The 27,066-nt window shown below is 37.5% G+C and overlaps 1 long non-coding RNA gene across 2 annotated transcripts in view; it reads left to right on the top strand.

The window, feature by feature from the left end:
- Window positions 1-25,623, top strand: part of LOC139701014 (uncharacterized) — a 246,611-nt gene extending 220,988 nt beyond the window's left edge. For both annotated transcript variants that reach the window (XR_011703911.1, XR_011703910.1), the window contains exons 3-4: window positions 18,766-23,006; window positions 25,399-25,623. This is a non-coding gene — a long non-coding RNA (uncharacterized lncRNA). The remainder of the gene's footprint in view (window positions 1-18,765; window positions 23,007-25,398) is intronic.
- The last annotated feature ends 1,443 nt before the right edge of the window (window positions 25,624-27,066 follow it).

Here is a 27,066-nt window from a genome sequence, read left to right on the forward strand (position 1 = left end):
AACAGAGGTGCCACTCGACGGAATGAATGAAAGGAATAGATCAGAATTGAAGGATTTATTACAGTGTAAGGTGTCACGTTTTCTCATGTTATGCGAGGTTTGGAAATGCAGTAGTGATTATTCTGTGTAAGTCAAAACCTACCCCAACAGGTACACTATCATGAATATGATATCCCCGAAGTTATGCATAAGACACAAAATTGAAACCATGGATACTTCCGTATACGCAATGAAAACACCTACTCAATCGACGAAAAAATGTGGTACACGTTTTCTTCACACAGGAATTCGGTATGAAATGCGAGTTAGCCCCGTAGCATGTATGCTACAGGCAGTATCAAAAAATATTAAACAAAGATAGAGTAAGACGAATCTACACGCTAATGAGAGGGTATTCGGAGTACGCGAAAGTTTTGAGAACATGCGAAAGCTACAGATTCCAGCATTAACGATGTGGTCATCAGCAGTAGCCTACTGATCACAAGTAGGTTTCTGATGAACCCAGAGATTAAGATCAACTACACTTCTAAGCTCCGCAACATTACTAAGGCATCCAAATAGTCTATATTATAATTAACTGTTTCTCAGCTCAACATAATTTCCATCTCCAAGCATACCACCCAAAATACCTAGTTTTTGCCTCCGTTAACTCAAAATTTCCGTATCTATCAAGCCATAGATCATCTCATTATCAGCTATGGCACTCACAATTTCGGGATTCAAAATTTCCCCCGGCAATCTTTTCTTTTTCCCTACCCCGACTATCACCAGATTTGATCATTATTCCTGGTTGAAAACACGGGAACAAATGTTTGTGGCTCGTTGGACACTTGTTTTCAACAGAGGATAAACGAAACATAACTAATTAACTTTCGACGGCATTGGCCTAAAGCAAGTCAATTCGCAGAAAACAAGTGGACCGAGACCCTACATTTGTATGCCACTCGCACACTTAAAACGGATGTTGTGAGCAATTTTTACAACTTGTAATTTATTGCGTATGATCGCGTGCGAAAACAAATCTTTACGCCCCTTCGCACTTGGAATGGATACACAAAATGAAGTGGCGTTAGAAGCGCTTCTACTATTGAGGACAAGGGCGCGTGATCTATTCGCTGATCGCAACGATTTGTCTACCTGTTCGCTCTCCCTTCCTTTTTGGCCACCATCAACTACCACCTGACAAAAGATCAATCCGACGAGATTTGAATGTCACCCAAGTCACGTTGTCGTGTCACCTGCGGCACCAATGTTCATTTTCGGGTCCTCCCCTCCCCCCCTTCCATCAATCCCTCTCTCCCGCTCAGTGTCTTCCCCATCCATTAACTCGTCTAACTTGCCCTCTTTCTCATTTTCGCACGCATGATATATTAGGGAAATATGTTCTAAAAGGCTGGCGGCGGGTGCCGCCGTGACTCTTGTCTTTCTCAAAGCTCCCCGACTCCAATTAGGGAATGATTACACACTAGAGTGCGCCTACTTCATTATCTTTTGCTTTACTACAGGATGGGAACCGAGAGGTACGTGAAAGATGGAGTCTTCACGTGCCGAGGAGAGCATTTTATTTAGGACCCCGCTGACGCACTTTGAAACTCATATTCCTTTTTCTTCATAGTTACAAAGCGGCAATAGGCGATATATACTTGGGTTAAACGATAATGAAAGATTTAAGTGCTTCTCAAGGTGGCCAGACAAAAAAATTGACACTTTCATCGGGACTGCGTTGGGTTCTTCCCAGACGCAGATTACACTACCATAAAGATGGTTTTATTTAATATGCGTAAATCCTAAATTTTAGTCCCTCACAAAAATAGTACTTCCTCGAAATTTCCTAATTAAAGATAAACAATGAAATAAAGAGTAAGAAAAAACACACAAATTTAATGTACAACATTGTGAAATTTAATTCGCCTTTCTACTTAAATCAAGGAATAATGTTTGAGGAAAAAAAAAGGATGACGGGAGAAAGTACAATTTTTCGATGTAGAGTACTCTGCAATACCTCATTGTGAAATAACACTCTTATATGCGTTACATGATTCATAGCAAGAAAAAATGGAATCATTGGAACAAAATGATTTGACCAATTTACAAACAAAATAAACTCCAGTCTTTGTAAAAAAGATAGCTATTGCAAAGCAGAAATCTCATTTCGTATTTCCTTCGCACGAATCTTATGCAATGTACAATATCTATCGCAGGGTTGTACGGACCATGGACTTCCTGACATTTCAGACTAATTCCAGATGCATCTACCTCACTCGTGAACAGTTCACGGAGGTTAAAATGTGGATTAAATAATTTAAAGTACCACGCAAGACCACGTTGGACGATATTTATATTCATATGTTATCTATCATTATTTATACAAATTTATAACGATATATTCCTTTGTCCCCTTTATGGCTAATTCCCTAGAGAACTAAACAAAAACAAGTAATGCATGGAAACTACTTTATCCGTCTTAAATATATAATTTTTACTCACACTATTTTTACATTATTTCGTCATGATAGCCAATGCGGTCTAAAATCCACTTATAATTTTAAAAATGCAGATAAGCTTAAAACAATGGAGCCATTAACCATGTCCTCAACTGAATTATGTAACCATTTCATTCCGTTTCACTATTTTTGCGAGTCATTGCAATTATTAATCATTTGATGAACCAGAGACCAATTTTCACGATAATTAATGCAACTGTGGTGATAGCGTGTTACCGCGAGCAGGCAAGCAAGGGTTCTATGCTCAAATATAGGTTGAGAAACCCCAGCATGTATCCCGCCGTAATATTTCACAGCCCTGTGAACCAATGGCAATGTACCATCAAAATGTCAAGGAAAATCGGAAAACTTAGACCTTGGCAAGCGGCCGAGCATCCCTGTTTAGTAACCACGGGTACCTTCCTACACACTCGGGCAAAAAACCGACCACCACTTCCTCTATATCCGCGCGTCTCCTTGAAGCACTCTGGAATTACGGCCTAATTTCACCACGAAAATATTATGATCTTCCAGAAGCATTAGTGTGTGCTTTCACTTGATGAGTAAACGGAGATAAGATGACTATGTAATGTGTGCATTTGATTTCGACACAGAATACTGAGTCAGAGGTAAATTTCATTTTGAACCGAAAGCATTAGCCGCTCAAGGACCATAAAAAGAAATGCGGAAGTGAAAAATGAGCGACCCCTAGATTTTGAGGAGATGAAGCAATAGGCTATAATCTAACGGCGTCTGAGTCATCGTAGACGTTATTTGCTGTAGGAAAAGAGAGGTAAAAACGGGATAAAACATATAACGCCAGTAAAAAATTGAACCGGAAGGGGTCTTTAGGCTTTTCTCAAAATTTTGTCCAAAAAATACATTACTGTTGATTGTAAAAACTATGGGAGAGCCCATTTTACATGCTGTGTTATCTTTTGGTCTATCTTCCCTATTTTTTATGAAAACATACATACATGAACAGGGCTCTCACAAAGGCAAAACATACAGGAAACAGGGATAGCCGAATGGTATAGAAGGTGTCACAAATAAATAGGAAAAGGTGTTTTTATTTTACTGATTAAGATAATTAAGCGTTAGAATAGGGGGTTCGGAATATGCTGCTGGAGGTCTACTGATTTAAATTGCAACTGTAGGAGAGTAACAGTTGAGTAGTGTCCTGAAAAGGGAATTCAGGGTGGGGTAGCGAAACAGAAAGAGACCTTCATCGAAAGAAATTAACAACAGAGTACTAGCGCTTTTCGATTAAACCTTTTAAATCTCGCTTAAGGGAAAAAGCCGGAGCAGGTGAAGTCTTTCGAGTATTTGGTAAACCTTAGGATTTGGAATAAAGTCAGAACGAGAGAAGTTAGAAATATTTATAGCTACAGATAGATAGAATAGATCGCACGTTGGAAGGATGGAATGTTGACTGACAACTGGAAAATTTTCTATTCACACTAAGAAAGAGGTTTGTTTTTAACATGGTTTGTGTGGATGCAGTGATGACAATTGGTTTCTGAGAAGGGAGAAGAAGGAATAGACTGACACTGCGAGGAAATATCGAGAATGCTATGAGAGAAGTGAAGCCAAATAAAGATGGGTGGGAAGATAAATGTGTTGGCTGGGTCAGACACTGCGCAAGAAGAGAATCGCGAATAGAAAAATATGTGGAAAAGGGAGAAATTGGAAGAATGATTGGAAGAGATACAAGAAAGTAAAAACTGCAAAAAAATATAAGAAGACGCTGAGGTTTGAGGCAAATGGACGGCGTCCAGTACCACGAGGCAAGATATACAGAAGAAGAGTAGAGAAGATCAAATGAAAGGATGTAATGCCAAACGATGAAGTTCTACGTGTATAAAGCGTAAAGGTAGTCAATGGAAAACGAAGAAAAGATGGGAGTCTTTCGAGATCTTTTTCGTCAGGACAGTTAGTGTTGTGGTCAACAGGGGAAAAAGTGAAGGGGAAAGACTGGGAAAAGGGCACCTAATGACAAAATGAAAGCAGTAATGGAAGAAGAGAGCAACGAAGCATATGAAGAGCCAAAAAAACAAGGATTAGCAGATGAGAGAGTACAAGTGAAGAGCTATGCCAAATGATTCCTAAGAAATAAGTACATCTCTGAACGATAATAAACTGAACCAGGTCCCTAGGTGTCGGAGAAACGTATGGGTATTCAATTGCTCGGGTCCTCTAAAAAATAAAAATGAAATTTGTAATTTAGTTAAGGAAAGAGATTTTAAACAGCAAAATTAAAGTTTCAGTGATGACCGAATAGTAAAGCACGTGTTTCAGCACTTGAACGCCATTTTAAAGTGATATTTGAATACCAAGTCCAAACGTTGGCACACGTTTCGTGCTACTCGAAAAATTAATTATCACTTGGAGATGAAATTCAAAAGTTCAGACACGTATCGTGTTTTTCAAAAGTCACGGTGAAAGATTACTTGCTTGAATTATATCTTTGCAAACTTAAGACGGAAATTAACCATGTTCAGTCTTTCTTGGCCGACTTTATTTCACAATCTAATTTACAAAAGCCGTCATTTTTTATTCATTATCTGTAATAATACTTTCAAGGCAGATTTGTGAAAATTTTCCCACGCTAAAATATTTCAGCAAATGTTGACTTAAAAGTCTCATTCGAATGACAGAAAAAATAAAGCATACGGAAATATCTACTTCTTTATTACCACGATTTCAAACTGCATATGTTCTCAAATCGATTAAATATGCAACTTTCTCCTCTTTTATTAACTTCTGTAGTAATTGTTACGTTGATCACATGCGTGAACATTGTTTACAATGCTATTACATCAAATCGTCATATTTTTAAAGTAATTTTTACGTATTCATCCCTTTAACGACAACAATCACAAACATCTTATAAGTAAGCTTTCATGCGGATTTTTGATATAGATAAATGTGTTACCACGGCATTAGGTAATTTATTGTTTTTTTTATTAAATAACACGAATGTAATGACTATATGATGTAAAATATTTTTCAAACACGGACAACTCTGCTTCCGTTGCATCATACCATTTATAGCATAGTTGCCTTTAATAAATCAAAATGACGGATAAAATTAACTATATATTTTATCCTCCCAACACTGCCGAATTCTTTACCCTATCTCACACACACAAACAGTCACACAGACACACAGCAATGTATCCAGGAAAACTCATTTGAAAAATGAGCAACTTCTGGTGGGACGAGATTAAAAGATACAATAATACATAAGGGCAACGAATGGTAATGCAGTCTTACACACAAAAATACGCTTAGAAGAAACACGTTCAATTTGAAACAAAGAAACACCCGACTTTAAGAACACAGACTGTAGCATCTACGCCAATAAGGAAAGTCAAATTATGTCAGAAAGGGTGAAAACATACTTCGAAACTTCATAAACTTATTCTCTTACCCCTCAACACCCTCCGCTTTTGTGCAAGCAATAGAAAATGGCAGAAAGCAGAAAATAACAAATAATACTGTATCAGCTCCGGAGAACATCGTTTGAAGCTGTTAAAATTCCTTATCTCGGAAATTCCTTCCTCTTAATATGATATATATTTAATATTTCTAATGGTTACCATAACGATAATTTCTTCTCACAAATCTGGTGGCCCATAATCATTATGATCCAATATTCTAAAAAAGATGTTCTTCAAACAAATTCCAAAAGCTTCTCACCTCTCTCCTCATTACCAGATACCTCTCAAAACTATTAACAAAATAATAATGCCTAAACTTCTCCCATTCCATATATCTCACCAATTTGGCTCCACCATTCCAATCTCCGTCATTTATCAACTCACAACATTCAAGGATAATGTGTTGCAAGACGCTAATTGCCGAGGCCTAAGGCCGTACCGTATTTCTCGAGTCTGAGAAGGGATTTCCATAAAGTTTTTCATGACGCTTTCTCTTCTAACTCCTTTCCCCGACATGCTAATTTCCACATCCTTATCATGCAATCATTTTGCCGCAACAGCTCATCCTGCAATTCCTAAAAATACCGTAATTCCGCCATGTCCACAAACTCATTCGGAGTTTTTTAGGAGACAGCCCTCCACTAATCCGGCATAAAAAGTACGGTAATGACTTATCAGACAATAAATTGTGCCATCTAGTTGCCACCATCAACGTCTTCCGTATCTTGATCATTTTTCCCTAAACGCCAAGCGTGAGCTTACTTGAATGATATCGCCACTTGAGCAAACACGAAAAAATCATACAAACCAATAAATGATACGATTTATTCTTTTCCATGGATAAACAAATGCGAAAACAAAGTGAAGGATCTCTGATATTCTACATGCAACAAATTCCAATGCATATATTACTAGTTCATACACTACGGCGTCAATCTCGACGTGAAAGCTTCCATCTTATCAAAATAACCTCAACATCATAAAATAAAAGAATTTGAGCTCTACGGCCTCGTAAATTAATAAAATAAAAAGAAAACTCGGGTAGCCGTAATAAGTTAGAACAACTCGTCCCGTAATGAACAAAGAATCTTACCATTTACAACCTTTTGTTGCAGGTCTTTTTTCCTTCAGTTCGCTGAGGAGGACGACATTGTAGCCGAAATACGCATATCCGATTTACACTCTCGTCTTTCTCTGTTTCTTTGCTAACTTTGCTCAACTTGAAAAATATTCTACCAGTAGTGACGCCCTATTTGAATGTGTGAGTGATTGTTTTTCTTGAGTGTTTGCGAGTGTGTCAGCTCTGTGTTTGTCCCTGGCGCGGTATTTATTCCTGTAAACAGTCACGGATAGTGTATATCTGTTCATATACCCAGCTATCCTTAACGGAGTCCCTTTAACCCTGTCAATTGAGTTTGAGTGTTTGGGTCTGTAGTTGGTCACTGACAAGGAATAAACATTCCCGTAAACTACTGCAGAAGGGTGTTCTGGTTGAGAGGTGGTGGTTGGTCACTGTCATGGAATTTATTTTCCTACAAACCATCAACACAAAATTTTGTTTTCATTGCAGTACGAGTTGTGCTAACTTATTACGGCTACAGGAGTTTTCTTTTTACTCAACATCATAAAAAAGTCGGTTGCTCATGAAATCCTTCCCTAATTAAATCTCCTCAATGCCGCATACAGTTTTAACCAGACAATAGTCTATCATTCACTCTTCAAAAACCTATTCCAACACATTTTGGACGTTATTCCTCACAGCATCAAAGACCCTCCAACGCTGAAAACAAATCTTTCATTAGCTCAAAAGCGGCGGTTGTTTTCACAGCAATGATTAACTTTATTCCGAAGTGACCAAATTTCATTTTCCTCGTGCTGGAAGGCTCTAAAAATTAACCTCACGTCCCATCCACGATCACGGTCCCAAAACAGTTATTCATGGCAAACAATTGAAATTTATATCTCCTGGACAACTAGTGGATTCTTCAACATAAATCCCCTTCCTACTTATAAAAACAAATACTCGCCACCTACCTACACCACCTTTCCACCTATAACCTAGATTACTCTCTCTTCCGCCAAATCTTATTTTCTATGTGCAAAAAAAAACCGTTCCGTATCCTTCCAGCGAGGAATTCGAATCTCATATAGAAACTTCGCTCTTCCTCAGTCTCAGCCCTTTATCCTACACTCCACATCGTTTAATCCCCGATCCTAATTAAAAACCCAAGTACCGACCCGTGGAATCCAATAAATTTTGAATCTCTCTCAAATATTCTTCGCAAAAAGACTTGTAAAAACGAAACAAACGAATTACACAAGATAATGGGATTTTTGGTGATAATCCTGGCCTACGTGGGTATGACATTCAAAGAGCACTTTAGGTTTCTTTAGCCGCCAGTTGGATAGGAAATGTGTTGAGAAGGAAATTCAACTGTGTAAAAGGAAAAAGGTGTTTCGGTGTAGCAAATTATTTCTGATTTATTCATTCCTGACTTTTCTACACTTCCCTAACGAGTGAATATAGTTTTTCATGTATTTCCTCATATCTTTACTTAAATGGAAAACTCCGAATTATTATTACATTAAATTATTTTGCATGCACATATGTATGGGATATTATAAACTTTCCACCTCATTGGGTAAAAATGAAATGGATTATTTGATGAAGCATAATGAGAATTCTGGTAGCCATTATTTGTAATATCTAACAAAACAATTTATCTTCGCCATTTTTTTATCATTCGATGATTAGCTTAAAGTTATTAAAATAACTGAGTGTAAAATCTGGAAAACTCAAAATATTTCCTGAAATTTCCAAAAAAACAGGCAATTGCTACGTTTTCTGGCTATAGATAATTAGGACTTAAATGAGCATTAGTGAAAATTCTGAAATACAAACAAACAGTGTGAGCCAGGAATATATTCATCTACTCAAATCTTGGATGCAATTTTAAGGCAATACTGAGGGAATCTACGTTCTGAATGCAGCAGCATCTCAATATTTTATTATTGTCACTTATTCTATTCTTTGGATACCTTAGCAAGAGTGGCATAGAAAATAATATTTGCTTCAGTCCAGTAAAATTTTATTTTTAATTACACAGAATATCGGTACACACACACAAATAATATTATTTTTCCGCGGGTTTCACGTTGATTTCCATCACATTTCTTAAGGAGATCTGAATAGCTATTTTTACGAATCGATAGTGTTGACACTCAAACAGTAGACATAAGAACAAATATATCGCATTCATTTTGTTCTGATTGGTCATATATCAATTAATTATACGATTAGGATGCTGAATCAATTACGGTAGGTAATGAGTAATTTCTTTTTTCTACTTTAACCAATATCGATTGACATATTAATTATTAAACTAATTGCCTTGGCTAAACTAGCACAAAAAATTTCGCAATTATATATACCTTATTTTAATCTTATAGCTAGTTTACAACTCATACCTAAAAATGGCATTAGGGGCTTTATGGAGTATGGCAACAAGGTAAAAACTACAATATTACTTAGTAATAGATGATAACAGGTGAGAATGTTATCACCCACAAGTTAAGAATTTAACTGGATACAGTCAATAAAAACCCAAAGTTTTCCTACCCATTTTACGGCGAGTGCAAGTTTTAGGATCGTAACAACTTTTTATGTGTCTTTAAAACTTATTTCCACACGGACTAAAAATTACCAACTATGCCGGTGTGCGCAATAAAAATAAAAACCGAACAACTTCCTAGTGTGTCAGCAACACCTTATTCAACACCCGAAAGCCTATAGGGTCTAATAGTTGGTACGCTAACGAGGCACGCTCAAGTTCTAATGTCTCCTATTTTTTAACTTAAGTTACTTTTCAACATAATATCCCTGCAGATGTAACGTGTCAAGCCATGATTCTCTAGCCCCCAAATATGTTTCTTTAAGGGTAGGAATGGACCTCCCTGGAAAATTGCTGATATCCCGTGGCCGAGACTTCTTCGGATCGTTGTCACAGGAATTTCTTCCTCCTTGAACTATCGCAACTACGGACGCACAATTTTTACAACCATAACACCATTAACACATGCCTCACTCAATTGACGATTAATATTTATGGGTTTTAAACTATATAAGTGGAAACATCGGATAATCACGTCGTTCTTGTACACTACACGACGGCACATTTACTATTGAAAACGTTTTTCACTCCAGCTACAGCAACACAAACCCTGTGCACTGGACGGTACGGCCAGCTATGGCTTATATTTACATGGGAGCGCATATTTTCAGCTCAACCACATCTTTCTAATACCTCTCAAAACACGAGGAAAAACTTGGGTGACCTCAGAACTTAGAACGCGTTTATGAAAGAAGAACCAACGACATAATTTTTCTAGTTGTGTTTTTAGATAATCTACGGATTTTTCAGGAATTATACTCCCAAATACTTCCGTTGTTTATTTAGGGTTTTCTTGGTACGCCACATTAAGAGGTCACCTAGACGAAAAGGTTTCCATTCCACTTAAACATTACTGATTTTAATTCCTGACATATTTATCCTATCGTAGAATTGAAAAATATTCGTCAACTCCTTTGATTCCCAGGGATGTCTGAGGTCATTTAAGTATCGTCATCTTTTAGGCCTTCAGTCCCCACGTTCTAGGTTCGTACGAACTGGAAGGCAACTCAAGGAACAATGTCGCCTCCTACTTGACTGTCCCCGAGGGAAAATAGACGCACAACAACCCATCATTCCTACCTTGAGAGAGAGAGAGAGAGAGAGAGAGAGAGAGGCAAAGCAACCTCGGTTTATTTTCAGAAGTGGGTTAATGACAGAGTCGTCTATCGTTTTTCGTTTATTTTTGTATCATTCCCTGTCGCCAGGCTTCACTCCACCACCTTTCTCCATTATAAACACGCTCCTGACCTTCTCTACTCCCAACAATTAGGGCAAACCGGAAATGGATACCATGAGAAGTAATCCATTTTATAAGACTCGGACCCAAAAACCCTAAATCTGGAATAAAAGTGACTTTTATTCGAAGATTCTTAAATATAAGTCGCTTCAAAGAGTTCCGTGACATATGATTTTTACACTAGATGATTTCTGCCTGGTCTTCAGTGAAATATACCGATTGACAGTTTTCTTACATGCTAAAGTATTGTATGATTTTTTGTTATTTTTTATTTTTTTTTATTCTGGTAAGCGAAATAAATTTATATTTCAAAAAGAATTAACATATTAATTCCAAACGATAAATTTATAGAAGAAATTAATACATAGATCCATCCATTCAAAAGACAGATCAGCTTTTTCTTACACTTAAGTTAATATGAGCGATGATACCGCATTACTATAGGGAAGTCTATTGAATCTTACTCCTCTTTCATGGTGAGGGCAGAAGTTTTGCAGGACATAAAGCGTGAAACAGTTGTCACTTTGCCAATCCTGAGATATTCCAACGTTCTACTAACTTCTCCCAAAATATTTTCTACAGCCGTCGCCAGTTGAGTTTTGAGAGAAGAAACGCGGAATAAATCAACAGAGACCTTAAATATATGAGAACTATAAAGACAATTCTAATAAATTCAACATCTTATGACCTTTATTTTCCGTGGAATCCCGAGAAATTTATCCACGAAGGAGAAAAACCAATATTCACATCTGGTGTTTTTAAAAAGCAAATCCATGCAGGAAATAGAAAAAGATAAACAATAGACTAATATACTGTGCACCCGAGAATCCTTCCCTTCTTCCAATAACGTCCATTTTTTTAAACCACGTGTCTTATTTTTATGGAGAAAATGAGGAAATTTTTCCCCGGCTCACCATTTGAATGCAGAAGTGGAACGATACTACTCGCTACACACTACTCGCAACACGATGGTATTCTACCATTCATATTTTATTGCATGTAGGAATATGAATTCAAAATCTTTACTTTCCTACATTCCTTGCTTCGTAATTGGAGAACATCGTAAATGGTGCGACAGGGACGAAGAGTAATAAAAATTCTTGCGACACAATTTGCCATTTCAGACTTGGATGGGATGAAGGATGAGGATCCATCATGCTATCCATGGCTCCGGTGAATAAGGCGCAAAAAGAGTTTGAAAAGTAGAATTTAGCAAGATTAAAATAGTTTAAATTCTATACAACAGAGATGGGCTCAGAAGTTCATTTTCAGAAAACGCGCACATAAAAAGGAGCAGTAAGGAATTCTATTATGAAATATCTTCACAAATTTATCGATATTAATTTGCAACATGAACGGGGCCTGATAAATGTAGAAATAAATTGACCGTCCGTGACTAAAAATAGAGGATGAAAAAATATATCGCTCACAAAAGGTCAAATATTAGTGTAACAGAGAAAAATATTTACCGAAAATTATTAATAATAGACGGTGTTCATGTACTTTTTTTAATTTTAATTAAAACAGAATACAGGAAAAAATAGAAAAATCATTTAACCTGAGAAATGCTAGTAAAGAAATAACGCTATATAATCATTGCAAAAATTTAATTCTGCGCCAATTTAATAACGCATACATTTAAATGGCCTCTTTAGAGCAGGAATTTGTGCCCTGAAACAGTTCTGACATTTTTTCAACTACGATTTAAATGTAATTCACGACTGGTATTACTCAGTGAGACCCCTTCAGTAACATTCATAGCACTACACCTTATTTAGTCATTAATAGTGGTATCATTTAATATCGCCATGTAAACAACGATAAACAAAAGGCTGAGACACAGAAAATATTCCAAAAGGCCAACGAGAGGAATATTGATCGTTGAGGTCATTTTACAATGTGAAGAATTATCACCCAACAATCCTTTGAGAAAGGTATACAGCAAACCAACAACCTTCAATAATTTATCAAATGAAATAAATGAGAGTGTATTTGTAGTCATTCATAGGTTGGTACCATATTCACGTGATGGTGACCGTCAAGATATTGAAAATTAAAAATAATCACAAGAATGCTTTATGCTAAGGGTCGAGAAAGTTCAAAAAGGAATGATTTTAAAGAATGCACGTTCCTTTAAAAGTTGAGCAAAGACCTCCAAGGGCAATATTTTGTTTATTTTAAGCTCTCCATGTAATGGATACACCATACGTCACTTTGTCCCCCTGAAAGTCGTAAAAAAGTGAAAAGAAGGAAAACTCTACTAGCACCGTGCGCACTCGGCCAAGAAGTATAACCTTTTTATGCTCCCATTTTATAACAAGAATGTCTCTCAAGCCGATAAATTTTTAGTAAAATATGGCATCGATACGAAAAGGGATGACTCCGCTAACCTTGCCTGAGCCCTCAGACGAGTATAACTTATCGCAACGCTCAAACTTCTATCATGATTTCTACGGCTATAAACATAAATTCAATACTGTCAAAACAAGATCAAAAGCAGGTGAAATATTTATTTTCACGTCTATCCTTGAGCGATCGTACGAAAGTCAATTTTCCCGTAGGTTCTGAGAAAACTACAGGAAAAGCCAGGAAGAATTTCTTTCCGACTGATTAAAATCTTGTTAAAAGTATATTCTGTTTAAAAATGCAGAATTGTAACTCTTAATATGACAAGAGTGTGCCGACGTGTTGTCAGCATGTTCTCATGCCGCTTAAGTCGTATGTGTTGAGGATATTCCAGTTGAGTTAACATTTATTATGATATTTGTGGCTGTTTAAGTACCTAACAAATGTTGTCCCGATATCCGTGGCTTAGTTAAACAATAGGTCTTCGACATATACTGCAAGTAGATTTGGGTGCTTATTCAGTGAGCAAAAAAGTTGGTCAAGTTTTCACTGTTTCACCAACAAAACCGACATCATAGCAAAGATTTAGCTAAGAATGCAGGTATCATTAGCAATTACAAGTTGAGTTTGAACAATATACCGCCGGATAAGCAACATAAGTGTTGTGATCCTTTATTCAATATGAGCGTTACTATCCTAATTTTCTAATCTGTTTTAACGTATCGAAACAAAAAAGGTATTCTCAAAATGCACTGCCTTCACTTATCTAAACAACATTTTAAAATTAGGTCATACTTTTTCAAAACGCCACTTTTAAGAGCGATATAAAGTATGATGTCGTTAATTGTTTATCCGAAAACCAAACAAGTGGAACAATCAAACAACCCCACGGTTTGGCTTCGAGTTTGACATAAGGTCAAACTTTTGTTCTCCAATGTATACACTCTTCAGCGAAAATAATTGCATATATTGTTTACCGTATTCCTAGATGAGGCATAATTTTCCTAAACTATATTGATTTTTAATTAATATATTAACATTAATTCATCTCTTGGTAAAGGATATCGATATGATGAAGATTGTGCGCAAAAATTCGACGAAATAATTCTTCAGACAAAATTAATTAAGTGAAAATACTTTAAAGAGACAAATATATTACGCAAAAAGACGCAATATGATGTTAGTATGGTCCAAATGCCTAAAAGTTAAATAAAAACATTCGATTTCTAAAACTCTAAAATTCCAGTTTTAGTGCAGGTACACGTCCTAACCTTCGGTCTTTATACATAATTAATGAAGCCTAAAAGGTAATTACTGTGGAGACTTATGAAGCGAAACAAAAATAAATCCACAAATATATTACAATGATAAATAATTGATAACGGAGAGAGGAGGTTAAAAGATTTCCTTTTCGCCAAAAAGCAGAATTTCATAGAGGTAGTAATAAAAAGAGCAATAGAAATGGGTGCAAGAGAGAAATACACTTGGGAGACAAAAGTGCCACCCGGCACATATAAATGATAGTGCTAGAAACATCACAAAGCAAAAGGAAAAAAATGCGGAATCCGAGTGAGCAAGGAAAGGAGAGATGCGCTGCTGCATGCACCGTGCGGACTTTATTGACATCGAGGGAGAGAAGAAAACCGTGAGGGAGGAGGAGAGACCGACAGACTACATGGGTCCCCTCGTACGTGTGTCAACGGACGTGTTGCCCCATTGGGTCAAGGACAGTAGATCCGAAGGAGTAAAGGGGTTACGGGAATGAAAAAAAATACATATAGTCGCCGTCGCGTGATCGGCAAAGGGGATTGGGGGAGGAGGGGGTGGGGGGTTGGAATGGAAACGGCAATTGGCACACTTCCCGCCAGACGAGAAAAAAAACGCACTCACCCGCGTAAAAATCCTCAAGCTGAGAGAACCTATTGGGTGACTCGAAACCTTTTAGTTTCCGCTCCGCCCGCGTCATTTTACACCTCTCTTTCGGCGCTGGGAATCGATAAAGAGCTTTTGCCAAAAGCTCATTGTTGATTGGCCGCCGACATTTTATTTTCAAAAACATTCCCTCCCTCTCACTTCCTTTCGTGGTCTCAATTTTTTTTTAAATATAGTCAACAGAGTTTTATTTGACAGGAAATCACGGGAATGGTCTAAGGTCCAGAGTAGTGCAGCTCCACAAGTTGAAGCATTTTTAAGAATAAATGCAACGCATCAATAAGAACCCTCCGAACTTTGGTTGGGATCATTACAGAAAAGTGAGGTTAATACAAGATTAAATTTTATAACTTTAATTTTTGCGAATGGGTCCATTTCTAAAGTCCCATTAAGTATTCATTCCTTTAAGGTATTTCACCTATTTAAAACATTTTTTGGAAGTTATGATCTCCTAATTATCACGGTGTGCGTGTTCGTGTCCTGATAGTGTTGTAAACAACGAATTACTAGTATAAATATTGGCTAACATTTTTTGGCCATTATTTCAGAAGAAAAATCTGCCTAAACTTTTTAATTTAGAGATTTTTCGTTCCTTAAAAAACTTGTCATGCATAGCTTAAATTGTCACTCTCAATCCAAGGTTGTTATTACCTTTTTCTATTCCTCGTCTATATTTCTCCATTAGTGCTTTCACTCCATTCCACGACTCTTTGGGTAGCTTTCAGAGCAAAGACGAGGGTGTAAATGACACAATGCTTAAATTAAAGCCAATATAACTGGGGAAAACAAATTTTAATACTAATTCCGTCACCGAATCATAACTTTCTCGTATCTAACGCTAACAGCTCACGCATGTGAAAGCGAAAAAAGTTTAACTGATTACGAGGCACGAAATTTCCACGTGAAAAAACTCGAGGTGAAAAATGAAACCGAGTAGATGCCTTTTGTGACATAACTTACGCACGTTATACGGAAACTCATTATGACGCAAGCATGGGTACTCCAGGAAACGGAATAATTAGCATAATTAATGAAAAATACGCCACTACGACCGAAATATCCGGGAACCTAATGAGATCAAAGTTCATGGAGATGGCTTATATTTCAAGACGCTCACTATATGGAAGGCATGACTAAACTTCTGCAAGTTAACTGTCTTTAAGTCCTACTTTAGAGTTCCCCTCGCAGCCAAAGCAATTTCTTCACAGTGCAAACTCGCTAGCGCGGAACAACTTGTTCAGCTTGGGTCTCACTAATTTTAACCTGCGGCTAGAATTGAATCTTAACCACGAGATTTATATAACAATCCCTGAAAACTACATGTTGAGCGGGAGGAAGTTCAGGCGACCTCATTTAAGCCATTTAAATGCCTTGATCCTGACAAGATTTCAATGTAGCTTGCGTGGTTTCACACCTGGAGAGCGATATTAGAAAATTTGAAACTTTAAAACTCACTATGACGATTGTTTATCTAACGTTTTCAAAGAAAGTTAAACAGAAGGTAAAGCAAAGTACCTATTTAATGAAAAAATCCGCGACTAATGAGCTTTGATCTCATTTAGTTACCCTATTTAAACAACTTGGCAACGGAACAAGCCCAGTCACCCGTTTGGGAGCGGAAAAATAAGTGGGTCGAGTGTTGTACCCACGGCCCAGCATTAGCCCCTGAGATCATCCCTGAATTCCGTTCCGCGGTCTCAACTTGAGCTTGCGTAAATACGTCAATTTGACTGAGTGTTCCCCCCCAAAAAAACTGTAGCCACGCTGGCCAAGAAACAAGTAAACAGAAATTCCAAGGAAATACGGAGTGCCTCGAAGAAAATTAGCTCAATGTATGCAATAGCATACCCTTTTGTCATCTAGCAGTAATGATTGCCTATCTGCCAAAATTAATGCAACAGAATGACCAGCAATTAGATAATTTCTGGTTCCAGGTTTTTCCGAAATTCTCAAGGATTCGCATTTGTGAAAATTCGTTTTTTTAAGGTTTTGTGCTCCCATCTCGTTTTCTCAACATACATATACAGTATTATCCAACGGAACTGCTACTTGCATGACAAAACATTTCAGTATTTTTCCCTATAGCATAGGCATCCATGGGTAGATAATAAATTTTTAAAACATTTTTTTTTAATTTGATGGGTTACATAATAAAAAACCCTGCTTCCGGTACGGTGATTCCTTTCTTGTACCCTTAGTCTTACACTGGAGGTTTTAACCTTTTCAAGTATCTAAATAAATGTTAATCGGGTAATTGTACCTTTTTGGGCAGCTATGGGTGGCTAAATACATATTTGTACAATTATGGCATTAGTCCATTTGGTATTAATGAAAAAAATCATTCCAATCATGGAGCATATTGTTATCATTATTGGTATTATAAATTTTAAGGTACGTTTTGGATGGAAACAATCTATACAATGGTACAACGATACATTTCCTTACCTCTCCTAAATAAACAGCCTGACAGCCGACGTTAAAAAACGCCCTTCTTCAATTCCCCATGCTTCCTTCCTCTTTTCATTCCATCCAATACGCCTATCCTATTTCTACCCCAACTTTGCTTGCCTAAAGTTCTCCGCTCTATCGAAGCCTTCAACATTCCATCGCCAAACAAATTACTCTGTATTTATCCTTCCTGCCTCATTTGTATTTCTCCCAAGAATCCCCTCCCCTCCCCCACAATGCCAAGTACTCTCTCTTTTGTTTTCCCTTCTTTCCATTTCCCTTTTTCCATTTTTCTTCATACTCATACTCATATTTTAGAAGTGTACAATCTACGTCTATCATCCTGAATCAATGACCATGTTTCCGCGCCGCACAAAACTACGCTCCATTTAAAGTTTTGACGATCCTGTTCTTAACATCCTTACCCATAGTCCCTGAAATGAACTTCCTTCTCCTTGTGAAAGCATCTTTGCCTGACACAATTCTTCTTTTTACGTCCCCACTACCTTGATCAATTTGGTCGAAAACACTTCCAAGACGTGCTCCACCTACTCTAGTTTATGAACCATTAAGCAAATATATGTTAAACTCATTTATCAACCCGATGGTCAGTTTGAAGGTTTAAGGTAGAGCTCACTCAATACTAAGCCCTACGGCATGTGAAATTCACACATCAGGGCAGGGTGATCAGTCCCTGTGCCATCTATGAAAAATGTGGAAAAAAATGGAAATTTTGGTACCCAAAAATCACAATTCTTGGGTGAGGCTGGGGTTGCCCAGAGGCCTTCCGGTTAGCAGGCCAAGGTAAAGGCAGGGTAGTTATCCCTGGTAGTAGCTCCAGGGCTAACTACCTGCCATTGCGAAATTAAAAGTTACTTGCTTCTCCTAACAAAACAACCGATATCCGGCATAAACCACTCCACAATACCGCATACTTCTTTCCACAATTCATTCCGTTGAACATTCCTAACTTATGTCTACCCTTCCTCAAAACTATCTAAATAACGGATAATCCAATCATAATTTAAGAGTAAGCAATGAGAAATAAAAAAACCTGTATTGGACTAGTAGTCCATACAAACGAATATCTGGAAATAAACATTTCACAAGGGCATTTAATGTTAACAGAATTTTCACGTGTACAAATATCATGTATAACTCCTAGGACGACCTTTAATTTCTCAATTTCTCTTTGAATTTTCCAGAAGGCGATCCTCTGATACCGGAACCGAATGACAGTAGAAGAGGAAAGACGAGAAGCCCTTTGAGTCGCTGCCGGAAGAGTTATCCCAGAAAATCCGACGGTGGACGTCTCGAGGCAAAAATATATGAAAGGAGTGTGACAACTAGAGCAGCAGTGTCTCCTGGTTTCGGGAACCCCAACTGACGGAAACAGCTACCGATGAAACACCTTGAGTATTCAAATCGCTAAGAAAGTTCTCTTTCCCCTCTTTTCTTCCGAGGAAAAAAACTATTCAAGGGAGAGATACATTAGCGTATTTTCATTCTCGCGATCCTTCGGGAGCAAAAATTAAATACTCGCACACCTCGAAAATTCTCCGCTCATCTTATTATAACTGCATATGATTTAGATGGTGAAACTTCCTATATACGTTTCTGATACACATAGGAGACCTCCTATAAGTTGATGAGTACGCAGTAAATACAATTGAGTGGCATAACAGCACACACACCTCAACAAGTCCACTGCCCGTGGTTTAGTCTGGCAAACCCCAACGCCCCTACCGAGGACTAGCTGCTCAATAATACAAATCACGGTCATTTGCTTACGGACGCTTACAGTACAAAATATTTTGGGGGTACGACCATTTAGCAAAGCGTTCACCTGAGTGGTTTCAGTGCTATTAACGGCAGCTGTGTCTGAATAAATCCAACCAACATCAACGTGCATCAAGGTGAATGATCCTGAATATCCAGTCTTTCTCGACACATATATGTCTCCGAAGAAGAATATAAAATCGTGGAAAAATTACTTCATAGTCTGATTCAAAACAGTAGGGGTGCACGTGTTGATTCCACGCAGGGAACGAAAGAAATTCCAAAAAAAGAGAACACGTGGAACATTTATTTAAACCTTTGCGCCTGCGTTGCATGGTGGTAACGTCGGTATGGATGCATCTGGAGAAAGGGATGACGACAAGGAGGCATCGTCAAAACCTGATAAAATGTACGCGGGAAAAAAGCTGATGTGAATTTATTCTCACGCAATAAGAAATTACCCGTAAATCTAACAGAAATTTCACACACTGGAGGTACACATAATAAATATCTAAGCACTATATTAATTCAATTTAGAAGCACATTAAATCGTTAACAGCACGCGTCAAAAATTGATGACGTCTGAGCGTCTCCAAGACTCTCTGAGAAAATGGAATAAAATTATGAATGGATGAGTGTATATGAGAAAATTGAGTTTTTTTTAAAGTGTTCAGTGTCGGTGTATTTTTTCTTCAGGAAAATTATTCTGATCAAGCTTTTCGAGAAAATATTGGTTATGAAAAAATATATCATGCATGAAAAATTTCCAATACACGTAAATAACTATTCGAAATAATAAAAGCATTTCGTATAACACGTTACGAGTATTATGGAAACATAATTATAGAAGTGACTGATTATTCTTCATCACCAAAAACATAACACCATTGAAATTCAATCACATTCTCAAAATCAATCATAGATATTTGACTATCTTAACTATCGTACGTCACAAACGTTGGCAATCTATATCCTGCTGAAACACAGCTTATTTACAACACACCGGCAACAGACAATTTGTTCTACATTTTTTATCATACGTCATAGTTCGAAGCATTTGCTCTACTACCCATTCACGTTCATCTCATGACATCGGGATTCGTTCCCAATCTCACGTACAAGCTATACTAATCACATTCTTTGGCAATAAGAAACATTGGCTGGTCCAAATCCATTCCCAAATATATTTCCTTCAGAGTTAACAAATCCGTTGATTTTTTTCAAATAATATTGTAAGCCATCAACTTTCCATATTTGTTGTCTTCCTTTGTTATATATCCTCCACAACTTTTGTTATCTCCTCTGTTCTCTCTCTGAGCTAGTAAAATCATCAATTATAAAACTAATAAGTAAGAAGTCATACTTTTAAGGCTTAGGTTAATAACACTGCGTCACTGCCAGAATAAGCAAACATTTTTTTCTTTTGTTCCGTTAAGGTAGGTTTTTCTATAATTAGCGTATTTAACTCATATGTGAACGAAGTGTCACTGTATTGTGGTTACAGTTTACCTAATAAAAAGTTCAACAAAAGCTAGTTGAAAGACAAATAACTTTTTGAATAATAATTAATTATCTGCTAAAATCTCATAAATCGAAGACTGGCAAGGAAAACAATAAGTAAAGAAAAAGTTCATTCCTTTTAACTTAGCAGATACTTCGACGGATAAATTTCACGCGTTTTCACAAATACTTTCTTGATTTGAAAAAAATACCATTCGGCTGAACAAGTACTTAATAATTGTATGTTAACGGGTGAGTGATTTTCATTCAACAAAGAGGCATAAATCAAGGCATTAAGAGGAGCAAAGTTAATATTACCCAATCTCAAACATTGCATCTTTGGATTCTTTGGGAAAAAGCGAATAACATCTTATTTGACTGACTTTCAAAACTAATCCTTTATTCTTTACAATAGAGCCCTTCTTCCCGGTTCCTGAAATTGACCCCCCAAAATTTTAACTGAAGCTGTGGAATTTTGTGTCGCTCTTTTCCAGCAAAACAAAGCTGGTACATATCGACTGACATTTTGTAATAATTAATTATCACGTTGGTCCTTGAGCACTTTCACTTGAAATTTTCCCAGGAGACTCGGTTAATCATATTCCAGCAAAACATAAAAGCTGAAGTTAACTTTCCTTGAATATTAACCTTATCTCAAGTTTAACAAATGCGTTCGTTGAATGTTTCTGGAACTTAATATAATATTTTTCAAAAATATTCACACGCTCCGGGCATTTTATTTGGTTGCTAATTTTCAAGGAAAACATTCTTCTAGCCCTCTCGAGAAAACTTCTTAGAAACAACCATACTCCTGATTTACATCCTTCCTTATAGCTCAGAAATAAATACGTCATTACAGTTGGTTGACTAAAGTAATTCCATATCCTATATAATCGCTATACCCATATCCTATATCGCTTACGATCAAAAGTTCTCCGCGATCGAAGGCTCATCAATAGCAAAAGACTAATTAACATTGGCGTCACCAAACTTTGCCCGAACTAATAATCATTCATCAAAAACTCCATCAACCTCATACCACAACTTTTTCCTCTGAAAATCACCTGGGAAAACGTCTTGCTTTTCTCTTCACATTTCCTTCAATCAATTCTAAAAATACAAGAAAGCTGTAGGAAGATTAAGCCGTAAAAACTTATCAAAATACAGACACATACGATAACAAAGTCATTCTCTTCCATTAACACACTCGAAGAAATCAAAACCGTATATTTTCATTTGGAACCTAGAGGAAGCTAGCTAGGCTTTCGAAAGTGTATCTCTAGAGGTAATTTCCAATTGAACTAAAACCACATCCCATATTTCGTCGTCCCAGAAGAATATTCGCAAAATTTTTCCCTATCATCGAAGCTGCATACCACAAAGTACATCGGAGCTGCCCTAGTGTAACTCTGAAAATTCATCCACATTTTCCCATTCATTAATTAAAATCAGAATAACTCCTAACTCCGGTAATCTTTCTTAGGAAATCGGAAAGTCTTTGCGGTGACCTCAAGTCAAAATCCTACTGGTCGTCGAAAAAATACCGAACTGAGTCCCTCAAGACAACAAAATCAGATTCGTCACGAGCCTACTCTTTGTTCCTCGATTCGCGAAAGGAACGCCAAAAGCTCCCAAGGGAGATAAAGAGGAAAATCAAGGAAGGAGATTTATTACGAGGAGTAGATTTCGGAAGATTGAACCAATCCGTAAGGAAAAATCTGGGGTAAGAGCGGTGGTTCTGATCACCCACGACGGTAAATCTGGGAGAAGGGATCATCGTCCGCGTGACGAGCGAGTGGAGGGCGACGCGGCGTCGATCCATCCGGATCCTTCCACCTTCAGCGGGCGCCAGGCGGCGGATTCGAACGCGTCCCCATCGAGCGGATCAACCCGTAAGACGGAGCCTTCGACCCCCTTGGCAGGGCCGCCGCCGGCTGAAGGGGGCGAGAGCGACCGAGAGAGACGAGCCGACCAGGGCGGACGCAGTTCCCCTGGCGACCCGTGTTTTAGTATGCCCCTGCGGGCGACCAGCGCCGGCGGATCGAGGGAAGACGGTGGCGGAGGGGCGGAGGCGGGCGGGCCTCCAAGGAGACAGAGCGGGACCAGCGGGAGCAGCAACGCGACCAGGCACCAGGGACACCGACGGAGGAGAGGCATTGACTCAAAGGTACCACCCACTTGCATGTCGCCCCATCTCCTCGGCACTGGGGCAGAGTGAGTGTATACCCACACGCACGTAAGACACCCCCTCCCCCAAAAATTAGGCACTATAAAAGATAGGAGGAGCGGCCTGGTTGCTTAATTCAGGTTCTCGGCTTGCAAGGTGGTGCAGAAAATATCACAACACTGTATATGTGTACTAAAATGCTTCATTTGAACTTCCAATAAGGTGTTCGTATTCAAACGTCTGCATTACTCGAGTCCGCAGGGACATTGCTAAGGAATATTTTTTCATTAAAACTATTTAACTATTTTACTTAAAGTTTTGATCATAATAACCATTAACCTTTTATTTCTAAATCTTGAAATTTTAAGCGTCATCATAAGTATAAGTAACCCGGAAAACCTTACCCAAGAAACTTGTCAAGCCAAGAAAATCCTCCCATCGCGGTACCAACAAGTTAGAACCCAAAAAGTTAAAAATATTTAACAATAAGTAGCTGTGCTGAGCATTTTAATATCTCTATCACCAAGATTTTAATGAAAATTTTAAAATGCTAAAACCTAACCAGGTAAATATTTCTTGAAAAATTCCCACTCTGAGGCTTTGATCCGGGCCGTAGATTCTCAATAAAGAGTTTTTTCTCATGGCACATAAATGATAAGTTCCACTGTGTCGTATCTCTACCCAGTTCTTTTTTCATTGCCTGCAGTACTAGGTTGTCAACTGGTAGTCGGTGGGTTGTCATCAGTGGGATTTCTAAAAAAGCGGCACCGAAAAATCAAGTCTCAATCTTTCTGATATCACATTATTTATGGGATACCGCATACGTCAAAGGAATGGAACTGGACCTCATCAATTCTGGATGGGTTATCTTGACGATCCGCTGCGAAGTTTAGCACTTTTAAGACCTCAACCGCCCCCCCATGAAACCGTTGGTGAATGTCCGAAAATTAATAGTATTTTATCAAATTCGAACATTTGTCAGTGAATCGCGACATCTTCCACGAAGCGTTGATCTATCAATGCTAAGGGTAATAAAAAGAATATAGTATCTCGCGCGAAATTGAAGGTTTGACATCTTATTACATTTCATTAAATGAGACATCAGCCAAAGGCTTGTATTGATGGCGAAATTCACGAGCATTAGTGTATGTACGATTTTAATAAAATAATTTATGTTATTTGGAAATTAGTTTTCAAAGCCTGGTAAACATAGAACAAACAACAGAGAATATTACTAATAGAGATAAAAGCAGAACCGACGAACTTAGTCATTGTTCAGGTATACATGCCACCGAGCAATCAATTGATCTGGTACCCGAAAAATCACATAGCTTGGGTGGAGCTGCAGATACCCAGAGAGGCTAAGCAATCGAAACCGGGCCCTCCGGTCAGCAGTCCAGCGCTCTACCCTCTCCAGCGCTCTATATATATATATATATATATATATATATATATATATATATATATATATATATATATATATACACATAAAGACACACATGTACATATCTTTAGTATAATCAGCATGCATAGTTGGTTTAAAAGAGTAATTCAATAGTAATATTTTAATGTAAGTCTTCGTGCAACATGTTCTACCTGCTCCCTGTATAACAATTTATATTTTATTTAATTAGTTTTATTTAACTTTTTTAGATATAAATAAACAATTTTCTGACTGATCTATAAGGTAAATGTATTTTTTGCTGGAAAAGGTTTTTTTTAGTCCTTGAGCAGATCGCATGCACATATAGTATTGTTTTGTCGGCAATATCATAAGGGTGTGTTTCTGATGAAAAAATGAGTTTGATTCAAACCAAATCTATTAACTCTTCATCTCGCCTCTTTCTTTTTTCAACTGATTCGGTAAACCTTGACTATCACTCCTGAATATTTGCTTTTTGAGTTACTTTCAATAACTTGGATTCAATTTCTATCATACTTGCAACATTATCTCAAAATGTAGCTGATACGGTACGCATTAACCTTATAAGAAAATATACAAGAAATAATATTCAAAGTGACGTTGACTGCAAAAACATTGATAAACTTTTCATTAGGCAATGAACAGAAACACAAGTCGCCACCCATTTTCGTCAGAAGCCATCATAACTACCTGGGATCCCGAATTCACTATATATAACTGTGGATTCCCATTATTAAATTACTCTCCCGACAATATCTCGTACCCGCACCGGTATGCGCGACGCACATCAAGGAAAGCACCCTATCAGCTACGTTTGGAAGTGAATGGCTACTTAAGGAAGCTAACTATGCTGTGGCAAAGTGATCAAAAATATAGTAACACAAAGCACAATCAAGGTCATTGATATTAATATTTTGACCACTCAATCCTACTGCTATATCTCTGAAGTTGAATTTTCTGTGCTTCTAGTGATAACCACAACACTCTCCCAAAAGTGCTTCAAGTGGCATATTAATTCTCTTCGATATGGCGGGACTGAAAAAAACTTTGTCATCGTTGATTTGGATACTTGGCTGCAGTTGTGATAGCAAGACAATCTTTAAAACATGTAATGCAATGTTATGTATGTGATTGTCCAACGGCCCTTATGCTGTTCCCATCTAAATTTCTGTTTTCACAGGTCCTAACTCTCGACATCCACGTAAGTTTGAGATTTTTTATAGCTCTAGCTTAAAGCTTCTGTCTATTGCAATCCCAAAAGCAGGAATTTTTCAACACTTATTTTCCTAAGTTTTAGTATTTGCAGCATGGTCCTCTGGTTGCACCCGTAAGGAGGCTTCAGCTTTGCCTTTATTTTCTGAGGCAAATTCAGCTAGTACCATAAGCACATCTACCTATCAATCTAAAGAGGCCACTCATATAATTAATTCAACCTCACTTCCTTATTCACCAAGGTATTCCATTTACGAAAATCCAAAGACTAGATAATTTACAACATTCCTGAGATTCGTCTAACATCAATGGATATACTTCCACTTGTAATCTATCCATTATAATTTTCTGTGTCGCCTATCCTTATACTAATACTCAATTTCCTGATTTCTATTGCTCTTTCTCTATTTTCCTTGAATCAGCTTCACATTATAACTATCCATCGCACAATATCCACAGCATTGCTTTATTTTTCAATTACTTCCACAATGCAATTTGTCCACGAAGCACTTCTTCATTTGCAAATAAAATCCATACACTGAAGGGTTAAAATTTAAAAAAATAGTTAATTGAAGCAACTAAAAGTAAACACCAGATGCCAGTTAATATACAAGTTAGAAATATAATTGATCAGGCAAATGGTTTCCCCTAAAATGTTACCGGAAAACTTCAGAATTCAATACTTATAACCTGAATTTTTTCCCACGACGCAGTTGTTTAATTGCACTACCTTTCGATCGATGGTTATTGAAGGAAATGGCACTATTGTTATCAAATTTCAATCGTAAACACCAGATTGCACATTTATCCAAACGTTATAACGTGAGGAATTTGACAATAAGTCAGCACTTCCACTCGAAAAGATAGCTTGAAAAGTTAAGAAATATTACCGAGGCACCACGGCGGGCCGTGGGAAACTTAACCTATTAAATTGTAAAATTCCAAAAAATATTCAAAAGGTCAATTCAAATTTTGTCACTCCTAGAGGCACTAGGAAAGGAGACATTTCAGGAATTGGTGACAAATTTTACCAATAAGATCACATCAAAACCAACTTGACTCGAGAGACAACCCAACGTAGGGAACGCACGGACAAACTGGTCCCTTCACCACTTCCCTCGGCACTGGCTAATTCTAATCACAAGAATAGAGTATACAAATGAACTATATATCCGACTGGTTAACAATTAACATGTCAGCTTTTTTCACGACTCACTGCAATGATGATTACACCTTTTGTATATACATACATATTATTGATATATCCATTTTATCTTAATACTTTATTTACCTCTAATTTAAATTTTTCAATGGTTCCACAGGGAATGTATCCTTGCCTCAGCCCCCGCTTTGGATATAAGCCAATTTAAAGCATTGTTTTACAGTTAACGCTTCTTTAATGAGCTGGTTGAAGTTATATCACCT

This window comes from Hetaerina americana, unplaced genomic scaffold, assembly GCF_022747635.1.
Source record: "Hetaerina americana unplaced genomic scaffold, ioHetAmer1.1.p SCAF_11, whole genome shotgun sequence".
Lineage (NCBI taxonomy): Eukaryota > Metazoa > Arthropoda > Insecta > Odonata > Calopterygidae > Hetaerina > Hetaerina americana.